Source organism: Callospermophilus lateralis, assembly GCF_048772815.1.
Source record: "Callospermophilus lateralis isolate mCalLat2 chromosome 6 unlocalized genomic scaffold, mCalLat2.hap1 SUPER_6_unloc_1, whole genome shotgun sequence".
Classification (NCBI taxonomy): Eukaryota; Metazoa; Chordata; class Mammalia; order Rodentia; family Sciuridae; genus Callospermophilus; species Callospermophilus lateralis.
In genome coordinates, this window is record NW_027510149.1 from 479,452 (window position 1) to 490,039 (window position 10,588).

A 10,588-nucleotide genomic window follows, 5' to 3' on the forward strand; every position below is an offset into this window, starting at 1 on the left:
CCAAAGACACTCAAAATTAGAGGGGAAGATATGCCTTATTGATATTATTTCAGGAAGTTCATCAAGTTTTTTTAGATAATGGCTTTGTTGAGACATAATCCATATGCTGTAAAATCTACCTTTAAAGGTTTGCAATTAGCAGTTTTTTAGTATGTTCACTGAATTTTGCAGCCACCACCATTATCCAATTTCAGAACATTTTCTTCATCCCAGAAAGAATCCTTGCACCATTAGTAGTCATTTTCCATCCCCCTCCCTCCAGGCCTAGGCAACCACAGCTGACTTTCTGTTCTTATTTTTATGCCTGTTCTGAAAGTCTTATAAAAGGAATCATAAAATAGATGGTCTTTTGTGACTCGCTTCTTTCACTGAGCCTAATCTTTTCAAGGCTCATCCATGTTGTAGAACAGCCCAGTTTTATAATGAAAATAAAATGAGCACAAAAAATGCTGTTCTGTGATCAAAACGTGACTGTGCTATTCTCTAAGACAGCACAGTATGAGACTGAGTTATCTCCATTCAACATGCTTATAGGGTGTTAATGTTTATAGTGACTTTTTTAGATGCAAACTTTCTCATCTTAGTTCCTACTCTGAACATTGCTAGTTTTAGAATGAATATTTCTAAAATGCATGCTTAGGAGCTGGGGATGTGGCTCAAGCGGTAGCGCGCTTGCCTGGCATGCGTGCGGCCTGGGTTTGATCCTCAGCACCACATACAAACAAAGATGTTGTGTCCGCTGAGAATTAAAAATATATATATATATTAAAAAAATTCTCTCTTTAAAAAAAAATTAAAAAAAATAAAATAAAATGCATGCTTAGCCAAAGGAAAATTGTTTCTGAATTTTTAAGCATAATCTTTCAAATAAGATAAAGTATTTTAGATGATGCAATTATTAAGGTGAACAATTTGGGTTAAAATGGAGTTCAACATATCCTGCTTTTCTCTAAGGATTAATAATGTAAATCTTCCCAGCTAATCTAAGAAGCTTTAATTTGGAAATATTTATGGCTGAGGTTTTGAAAGGTATCAAGATTCACCTTCAGCCTGGAAGAAAGTATGTTCAATCCCTAAATCCAGGGGAGACATTGCTCTGATTCTCAATGTCTTCCTGGGGCACACGCAGGTCAAAACTGAGCACATGGCACCCTAGGCACTCACAGACCTTTGTGTTGAGCATGCCTCCAGGACGGCAGACCAGACGCACTGGGTGAGTGACCAAGATCTCATGGCCTAGCCAACACCTGCCACTCGGTCAGAGGGATCTCCCTCGGAGCCGTGGCTTCTCAAGGTGGTTAGATTTAGGCAGCAGTACTGTTTCTTTCTAGTTCCTCATCCTTTTAAGACATTAAATTTTAGCAATTTTCTCCTTTAAAAAAAAAAAAAACGCTCATATGGTGTATTTTAATATTAAATAGGTAATCAACATGATAGTAAAACCATATATTTCAATTGTGGAAATTGTGTTTACACATCTAGAAATAAGCTATAATCTTTAGATTTAGATGTAATTTTTTTTTTTCGAATAAAAGTGTTTCCCGGTCAGAAATTCCTGAAGAAATTCATATAAACCAATGTCTTAAAATGTTTGCTCAGAAACCCAAATTCACTTTCAAATTGGATTACCAAGTTATCAAGGTTTATAGATACAATATTATTTGTTTTACAAGAAAATAAAAATCTCACGGTGTGCCCAAACTCAGTGCCCCACGCCATGCATGGGAGGCCTGGAGGGAGCAGGGCCTGCTTGGCCTTGCTGTGCCCAGAGCCGATTCCCCTGCGGATTGCTTTCTGGTCTCTTCTTGTGCATTGGAGCCATGCAGGCTCAGGATGCAGACTGTGAGGCCGGGGTAGGGGTTGGTGACAGTGACAGGTTTGTCACTGGAAGTGCCTAAATGCCGGTGCGCCCCCAGGTGAGTTCAGGCAGTCCAGGGAGAGGCCTTGGTTACTGATTAACCAAGTGTGGGGCTGCACAGTGCTCGGCCAGAAAGATGAGTCCTGGGTCAGACCCACGCAGTCGGATTCTAATTCTTTAACTTGAGAAACTTTCAAAGGTCCCACGGGACTGTTGATACACGTGGGACAATACTAGTGTCCACTGTCAGGACAGAGCTCTCCATGGGTCTCCTGCTTGTGGCACATCCCGTGAGCAGGGGCAGGAGCAGATTTTATATCAGGCTCCTTCCAGGGCTGAGATAGAACAAGCGAACTTGAGGGGGAGAAAACCTCCCTCGGGGGCAGAGGGCAGCTTGGTTTGCAGCCCCTTATGAAAGACTGGCACAGCTGCGTGTGTAGCAACCCCTGGACACTGGACCAACCCCATGAAACCTGGCAAGAGGGGTGGCCAAGACGAGCCTGAGGCTCATGCCACCTCCTGTGCAGGGATGAGGGAGTCCCTGGGCGCCAGCAGGGCCCGAGGCTTCTGCAGCAGCACTGCAGCCCCAGGCTGGCCTTGAGCCTGCAGTGGGCAAAGACTTCAGAGGGACTAAGGATGGCACCTTGCCAAGTGGAAGTCCCTCAAAAGTACCCTTCCCTCTGACGCTAGAATTGAAACAAAGCAATGTTTCAGGGCTGGGTGTGGCTCAGGGGTAGAGCACTTGCCTAGCACGCAGGCGGCCAACATCCCCCCAGAAGTCAGTATTTGTCAACTCGGGGATCAGCTGCAGAGAAGGGGTGGAGGCCACCGGTGGATTCAGAGCATTCATCAGGGTGAGGGCCAAGAGTCCTCCTTTGAGGACTAGCCTCTTCGGAGGGTGTGATAGCAGGTGCATGGGCTGGGGACAGGGGCCCAACCAGCCAGCCCAGATCTTTCTTCTGCATGCTGCCCAACTTCCCAGGCTGGCAGTGGCTTTGTTCCCCTCTGGCTGGATGGTCAGGGGACCCTCAGGAGCCACCCAGGCTCCAGGACCCTGGTCGCTCCCCTGCCCCTTCAGGCCTGAGGCAGTAACAGCTTCCCATCATTGCTAGTGCCCAGGAACTCCCTTTAAAGTGTGATGCAGTGGTTCTATTGAGATTCAGTTCACAAACCATATGAAGTGGCTACTTGAAGGTTCTTTATGGCTCCTGCCACATTCAGGGTTGTGCAGCCATCACCACGATGGACTCCAGAACACTTTCATCACCCTAAGGAGAAACCCTGCCTGTTAGCAGTCTCTCCCCACTTTCCCACTCCCTCTGGACACAGGGAAGCCCAAGCTACTGTCTGTCCCTGTGATTTGTCTGTCCTGGAATTTTTGTATGGAAGGGGTCAGATGATATCCCTCCTCCTCCTGAATACTTTGGCCCGCACACACCTGTGTACATCATCCCTCCAGGGAAACCCTGTTAGAGGTCACCCTGCTCTTCCAGGACCCTGACTGTGGCAGCGGCACTTGCCACTTAGATGTAGAGGAAAAGGGAATAAGTTAGGGATAAGAACCAGGATGGGCCATGTGGCTGGGACCACAGTGGTAGCTGGTGCCATAAACAAGGTAGGGAAAGCAGCCGTGTGGCACTGTGCAACCTGAGCAGACCATATGTGCCTTTGAGGGGTAGTAGGTTTAACTCACCTGTAGGGGCAGGGAGAATGTCCACCAGGCGGGGAGACAGAGAAGACTGCAGGCAGGGGCACCGCTGTGCGCTATGAAGTCAGTCCCCAAGCCAAGCGTAGCACAGAGATGCTCTGGATGTGCCCTAGCTCTTTCTCTGTGCCTCTTGGACATGGTGAGGACAGAGCATCCCCAGAGCTTTAGGAAGGCTCCAAATCCCCGTCCACCTCCCTACCTTCCACCAGCCTCTTTTCTGGCATGTCCAGAACATCGTACATGATAATAACTTATCTGTGCAACCTACCCAACTAATCCAGGAGCACCTGGACACATGGGCACCCCAAATCCTACTAGGAACACTAGCTAGGAGAGCTCATAAGCCTCAACAGCTGCAACCCCCTTGGCTAAGACCCATAAAAGGAGAAGTGCCCTGAGACTGAACACAGTGGCACCCTGACCCTGTCATCTGGTCACTTGTCACAGCCTAGCTCAGGAAAATTGTCACAGTGATGAACCTGTCCTCAGGCTTTGGCAGAGCCTGGCTCCCTCTGACCATCAGGCCCCCACACGACCCACTCCAAGCTGGCACTTCAAACTGACACTCTTGAAATGGACACTGCTGCCCATCCAGCCTCCACCTGGGCAGCTCTGCAGAGCTGGTTCATGAAAGCTCTCATCCGGCCCCTATAGTGACCCTGAGACCCTGTGACTCTGCATTCCCACCTCTGCCTGTGCTCCTGGCACAGTGTCCTGTAACTCTGTGGCTGTCTTAATGCGTTCTTATCTTTCTGTGACCTATACATATCATGGTGTGAAGTATGATGTGTGATTTGAGGGTTATAAATATTAGAAGTTAAGATTGGGATAAGAGAACTTGTGTTTTCCGGGCTTATGACTATCACATGATCCACGAGTATTCAGTGAATGGCCCTTGCTGAAAGGTGTAGCCTGTGAATTTATTGTCATTGTATACATTGTGACAGTGTGAAAAGAGAAACTTTGGTCTATGTTGATGACCTAGTTCACAGCACAGAATTTAAGCACACAGCACGTAACAGGTGGAAGAAGAGCTATACCAAAAGAGGATGCTGGTCACGAGGTACAGAGGATGTGCAGGAGGAGCCTCCTGAGAGTTGAGAGGAAACAGATTTTGTGTCTGGGGGCTCCTGGTAGCCCAAGGGAGGAAAGGTCAAAGGGTCAGAGCCAGAATGGGTCCTGAGGTTCGTCCACTGGAAGCTTCTGGTAACTTCAGCAAGGGCAGGTTCTCGGGGTTGGTTTGGGTTTCTCCAAGGAGTGGTTGGGTAGATTTTACTGCTCTCCTAGTGGGGCTGGGCGCCAAATTTCAGCCATTTACAATCTGAAAGGGAAGTGGGGCAGCAGGACTGGAGCTGTGACCTGCCCTGGCAGAGCTGGGATGAAGGGAAGGCGGGAGAAGGGAGCCGACGGAGAGCAGAGGCAGGCTTTGAAGGGCCCGTGAAGGCCCTGGCCCTGGGGACCAGGGCGGAGGGGAGGGCCGGGTGAGAACTGGACTTCCAGGGCTCTGCACTTGTTCTGGCCTTTATGAAGTGACTTAGGGTGAAGGGCGAGAGGGCCCAATCTTAAGGGTTTTGCTTTGTAACTCTCCCTGAGCACTGGTAGGCAGGGGCAGAAGAGAGGCGACTTGGAGCCCCGACACAGGCCTCAGGAGTCCTTGACAGGATGGCGCAGTGGGCAGAGTGCTCCGCTGGCCAGCCGCAGCGTCTTCCTTTCCTCTGATTCTACGCTACCCTTTCTGGTGGCCTTTCCTGATCTGCATGTGAGTTTTTCAAGGACAGTGCCCATACCCGCCTCCTCATGTCTCACGGTCTCTGGTGTGACACGAAGCATGCAGTGGTATCTAATTCATGCTCAGAGACCTGAGCCCTGGATCCGGAGGGGCAGGGCCTTTTGCAGCTGCTCCGTGCCATCTCCATGCCTGCTGGCTTCTTCTTCCTTGTTCCCCTGCTGAGTGGACAGCAAGGGACTCCCAAGTGAGCGGAGGGAGGCACATAGCCTATGACAGGCAGGTGACACCTTGGTGGCAGCATGGCCGCTTGACCGTCCCAGGGCCTGTCAATCCTCAGGATGGCCCCCACCTGTGCTGCTGAGGGTGCTGTGGCCTCCGCGCCCACCTGTGTGCCGGCTTCACTAGGCTGCAAGGAGGCCAAGCTGGGAGCTGGAAGGTGCTGACCATGCAGAGGCCAGGAGGCTGTGCAGTACCTGTGTCTGAGGAAAGGGGACTGTCCCCTTGGTAGAGAGGCCTCCTGGATAGCGGGGACATCCCAGTGCCTTGTGGGGGATGTCAAGAGAAAAAAGGCCTCATGGGGGGTGAGATGCTGGGGAAGGAGCAGAGCTTGATGAAGCACCTTCCAAAAGCAGCCTGGTGATCAACAGTCTCTTCATGCAGATCCCTCACGGCCTGGTGGGAGAGGGAAGGGTGGAGGTCAGTAACTGCACCCCAGCACATCAACGCACTTCTGGGAAGGTGGCTTGGCAGTCGTCAATGCTGGTTTTGTGTTCTGTTTCTGTTTCACTTTGATATAAATATGGAATTTTTTAAAATTATGGAAATTTTACTCTGCTCTTCTCAGAAATCTTTTCCTCTTTATTAATAAAAATGGTTGTTTCATTGGTTTGTTAATCCCATATTTTCCTGGAACTTTCTATTGAGGGAGAAAGGTACCTGTAATGGAGCACTCTGCGTCTTACAAGCCTCTCTGCATTTCTGTGCCAGTGTATCACATGTACCCTTCACATTTCCTGCGATACAGCCCTGGTGTCCCTGTTTCCATTTTATACCAGTGGACTCAGGGGCAGAGCACTCAAGCAGCCAGCCAGGCCCAGGAGCACCCAGCAGGAGCAGTGGAGCTGGGCTGGGCCTGCAGAAGGTCAGGAGGGCCAACAACATGACTCTTGCCTCGCAGCTAGAGAGACCGAGTTGGCTGCTCTGTGAGCTCTGCGAGCTCTCTCTGGATTGCCATCTAGGAACATTCTAGAATCTCGTCACCAAGTACATGGCACAGAGTGACACAGAGCAGACACCCTCAGAGCCCTCACAGCCCCTGCCAGCCTCCTATTGCGTGGCCGAGTGAGCACTAACAAGCCACACAATTGCATTTGAAAACACCAGACATGTATTACCTTTGGGAGAGTGGGGTGTTTTTCATTTAACATGATGGTAAATAAACAATTTGACAGATATTTTGACATGGTAGAGACTGGCATTATTCAATAGAAATGTAAGTCACATGGTGATTTGAACTTTTCTTTAGCAACTTTAAAAAGGTAAAAAGAGAATGTGAAATCAATGTTGATAATATATCATATGCAACCTCATATATCCAAAGCATTATAGTTCCAGCATATATTTGATATAAAAGTCACGAATGAATTATCATACATTCTTCTTTCTCAATGAAGCCTTGGGAGGGGGTGCCCGCTCTGCTCTTCTGGCCCTCCTCCATCTAGATATCTTCACCAGATCTTCCTGCCGTTGGCAGCCACCCCTTCGTCCCTGTGATTTTCTCGGAGGAAGGAAACTGCCATCCACCCAGTGTGACTCGGTGCTCTCTGCAGAGGCCTCACTCACATACTCAGCCACTCTCTCACGGATGCTTATCACCACCCTGTTGCGGTCACTTGGAAAACAAAGAGCTGCCTCTGGTTTTCAATCAGGGGTGATGTTCTTCAGTAATTTCTGGAAATTTCCAGAATGGCTTACTTACTCTTACAGCTTTAATTGCAAAACGAGAGTCACACTCTTTCTCAGGCAGCACCACTGTCACAGTCTGTGCTTTGCTTTCCCTTAATAACAAGGAAACCTGCACTGACTTACACATGCTTAGTAAGCGTTCTCTTTCTGGATTCCTGACCTCGCATAAGCACTTGCCCACAGTTGTGGACCTGCACTGTGATTTGTCCAGACCCTGGGAATGGTCACTGGGGCTCCTGCCAGAAACCTAAAGCCTCACACCTGGCTGAATGTAACTCCCTGGCTGGCAAGCATCTTGGGCCTGCTGGTTTCCTTGGTAACAGCATCCTAGGCCTTGGGAGAGGGCAGCGGGAAAGTTATTTAAGAAACTGTGAATCAGAAGCATGGTCTCATGCTGAGGAGGGTCTCTGGGATGTGGACCATGGACCACACGTGAACAGGAGGGCCCGGAGCAGAACAGCACAAAGCCTGAGGCCTGGACCTGGTGCCTGGACCCAGGACCCACTCCAGCATCCCTATCTTTCCACCTTTGGGCAGCTTTTTGCGTGGAACCGGGATGATGCTCCTAGAGGGCAGGGTTGGGTGGAACCGCAGTGCAGGAAGCTGGCCAGGGAGTGTCTGATGCGCCCCTCCCTTTCCTTCTTTCCCTCCTCCCCTCTTTCCAAGATGGTAGTTACTATTTAACACTTGGTTTTCTTAATTAACAAGGTTGGTTTTCTTTAATCCCCTAAAGAGTGTTTTCTTGAACTGAAGCTAATGGTCTGGTAGAACCCTCCAGAGGAGGAAAGCCGCGCTTCCTGCCAGCAGCCCCGGTTTTCTCAGCGGTGCCCCGGGTGGGGCGTACAGGGGTGGAGGAGAACCACCTTCTCTTCTCAGCTGGAAGGCAGTGGCTTTTGTGGGTGACCTCCTAACTCGTGTATCAAAATACTGCCCTAGAACTCTTCCTGCTGATCAAAACAAAGCAAAACCTGCAGTTGGCTGGGAGGAGTCAGCTCTCAGATCCAGGCGGAAAGCCAGACTGTGCGGCCTGACCTCAGCAGGTGCTGGCGGGACTCAGTTGAAGGGAGTCTTGGTGCTGGGAGGTGCTGAGCGTCTCCCTGCCTGCTGCCTGGGCTCCGGGCTGTGTAGGAAGCCGAGGTATGAGGATGCTCTCTGTCCCGTCTTTCTCTCCTTTCCTCCTCTCACTTCCTTCTTCTCTTTCCTCAAAAACTCCAATGCAAAAACATTCGCATGCTCACCCCATCCCAAAGCTTCCCCGCAGGCGGGGCTCGGCGCGTGCCAGTGATGGGCTCTGTTCCTCAAAGCCACAGTCTCTCTCTGTCTCCTATTATCTACCTATATATATATAGCATCATCTCTTTCTCCCTATCATATGTCTATTAGCTACTATCTATATCTACCATGGATGATTTATATCTACTTTCTATCATCTACTACCTATATCTACCATCTATATGTGTATTATTCATTATCTATCTATCTATCTACCTATGCCATCTATCCATCATCTCTCTGCCATCTACCAATCATCTGTCTTCTATCAGTCATCTATAACAGGTGATTGTCCAGCTGTTCAGCTCTGATTCTGCAGGTCTGTGCAGTGCCCATCAACCAACCCATGAATAACACTGTTGGCCAGGTGCTGTAGGCAATGCCAAGTGGCAGGAGGAAGCCACCTGCAAGCCCTGAATGTCTCCACCCCCCTAGGCAGGGCTGTTGCATAACACCCTGGCAGGTCCCTCCCAGTGAGGTGGGCGGGGGGCTGGTCCCACACACCTGAGTGCTTTCCAGGTCGCCCTGTGGGGCCTCTGCACCTGCAGGACAGGTTTTCTAGGGAAGCCAAATGCACCAACCCCCGCAGAGGCCATGGCCACAGAGGGCTCAGCTGTGCAGTCCTCCCTTGTGCACCAAATGTTCTCTGGATGCTGGACAGAAGGCGCAGGTGGAGGGTTTCCCTCACAGGGTTCCTGTGGGACACTGGCTGTGTCAACAGGACTAATGAGCAGCTGTCACAGGCCAACTGCATGCCTATGAGGGGAGCCCAAAGGCAGAAGGAGAAAGTCTGTGACTCCTGCCCCCTGGAACTTCCACCCCAGGGAGGGAAATGGGAATTAAAATAAAAATTAAATACAAAGTTCCACCTTGTAATACACTGTAATATCAATGTGTGCAATGGAGGAGATACAAAGGGTGAGGTGACTGAAGGACAGCAGTATCCACCAAAATCAAGAGTGTATGCATATACTCGGGAGCTGGCAGAAAGTAGATGGTTTTCCAGTGAGGCCCGTGGGTTAACCTGCAGGAGAGGACAAGACTTCCAGGGCTTCAGAACTGCTTTCTGCAGTGCAGATGGGAGACACCTACCAGGGTCGGGGTGAGGAGACCGGCCTGCAGTGGGACCCTGGACTCTGGACGGAAGCCTGGCAGCTCTGCTGCCTGCTACACTGGACGCAGGGGGCACCGAGGACATGTTCTCAGTACAGTGACTGCTCTGAGGGAACACAGCACAGACACAGTGCAGTTATACCCTGTCTGTCTTAACACTGAGGCCTGCTTTGTGGCCTGTTCTACAACTGTGGTCCAGTGGTTCTGGTGGTCAGTGGCGAGCTTGTGTGTCTAGGTATTGACTCTTGGCATTCATGCCCACAGCATCTGCAAACCTGGACTGAGGATGCAGAGAAATTGCAAGTCGCCTGACATTTCCAGAAAGAAACAAAGTGCATAGCCAAGCTAGATCAGCCCTAGACCACTGCAGAAATATGGCGTGTGCCCTACACTTAAGCAAGACAGTCCTCAAAACCATGCTGAGTTTTTTTCTTCTTTTTTCTTTTTTTTAAGAGAGAGAGAGAATTTTTTAATATTTATTTTTTAGTTTTCGGCAGACACGACATCTTTATTTGTATGTGGTGCTGAGGATCGAACCCAGAGCCGCGCGTGCCAGGTGAGCGTACTACCGCTTGAGCCACATCTCCAGCCCCCATGCTGAGGTTTTAAGTTACATGTCTGAGCCCACTTTGTGTTGCTATAACACAGTGCCACAGACCACATGGCTTAACAAGAAAAGACATTTATTTCTTGCAGTACTATAGGCTAAGGTTAAGGTGCTGGCTTCTGGTGTGGGCTTCACACTGTGTCAAAAGCTGGAGGAGGACATCAGAGGCCAAGAGAGGGAGTGAGCCTGCAGGCCTCCCTTTCCTCTTATAATGCCACTAACACCATCTCGGGGCCACCCTCAGGACTCATTAATGCCATCACCCCCAAAGGCCCTCCCTCCAAACATGAGCAATGTGTGAGCTTGGGGTTGTTTCCCTCACTTGGATTTGGGGGT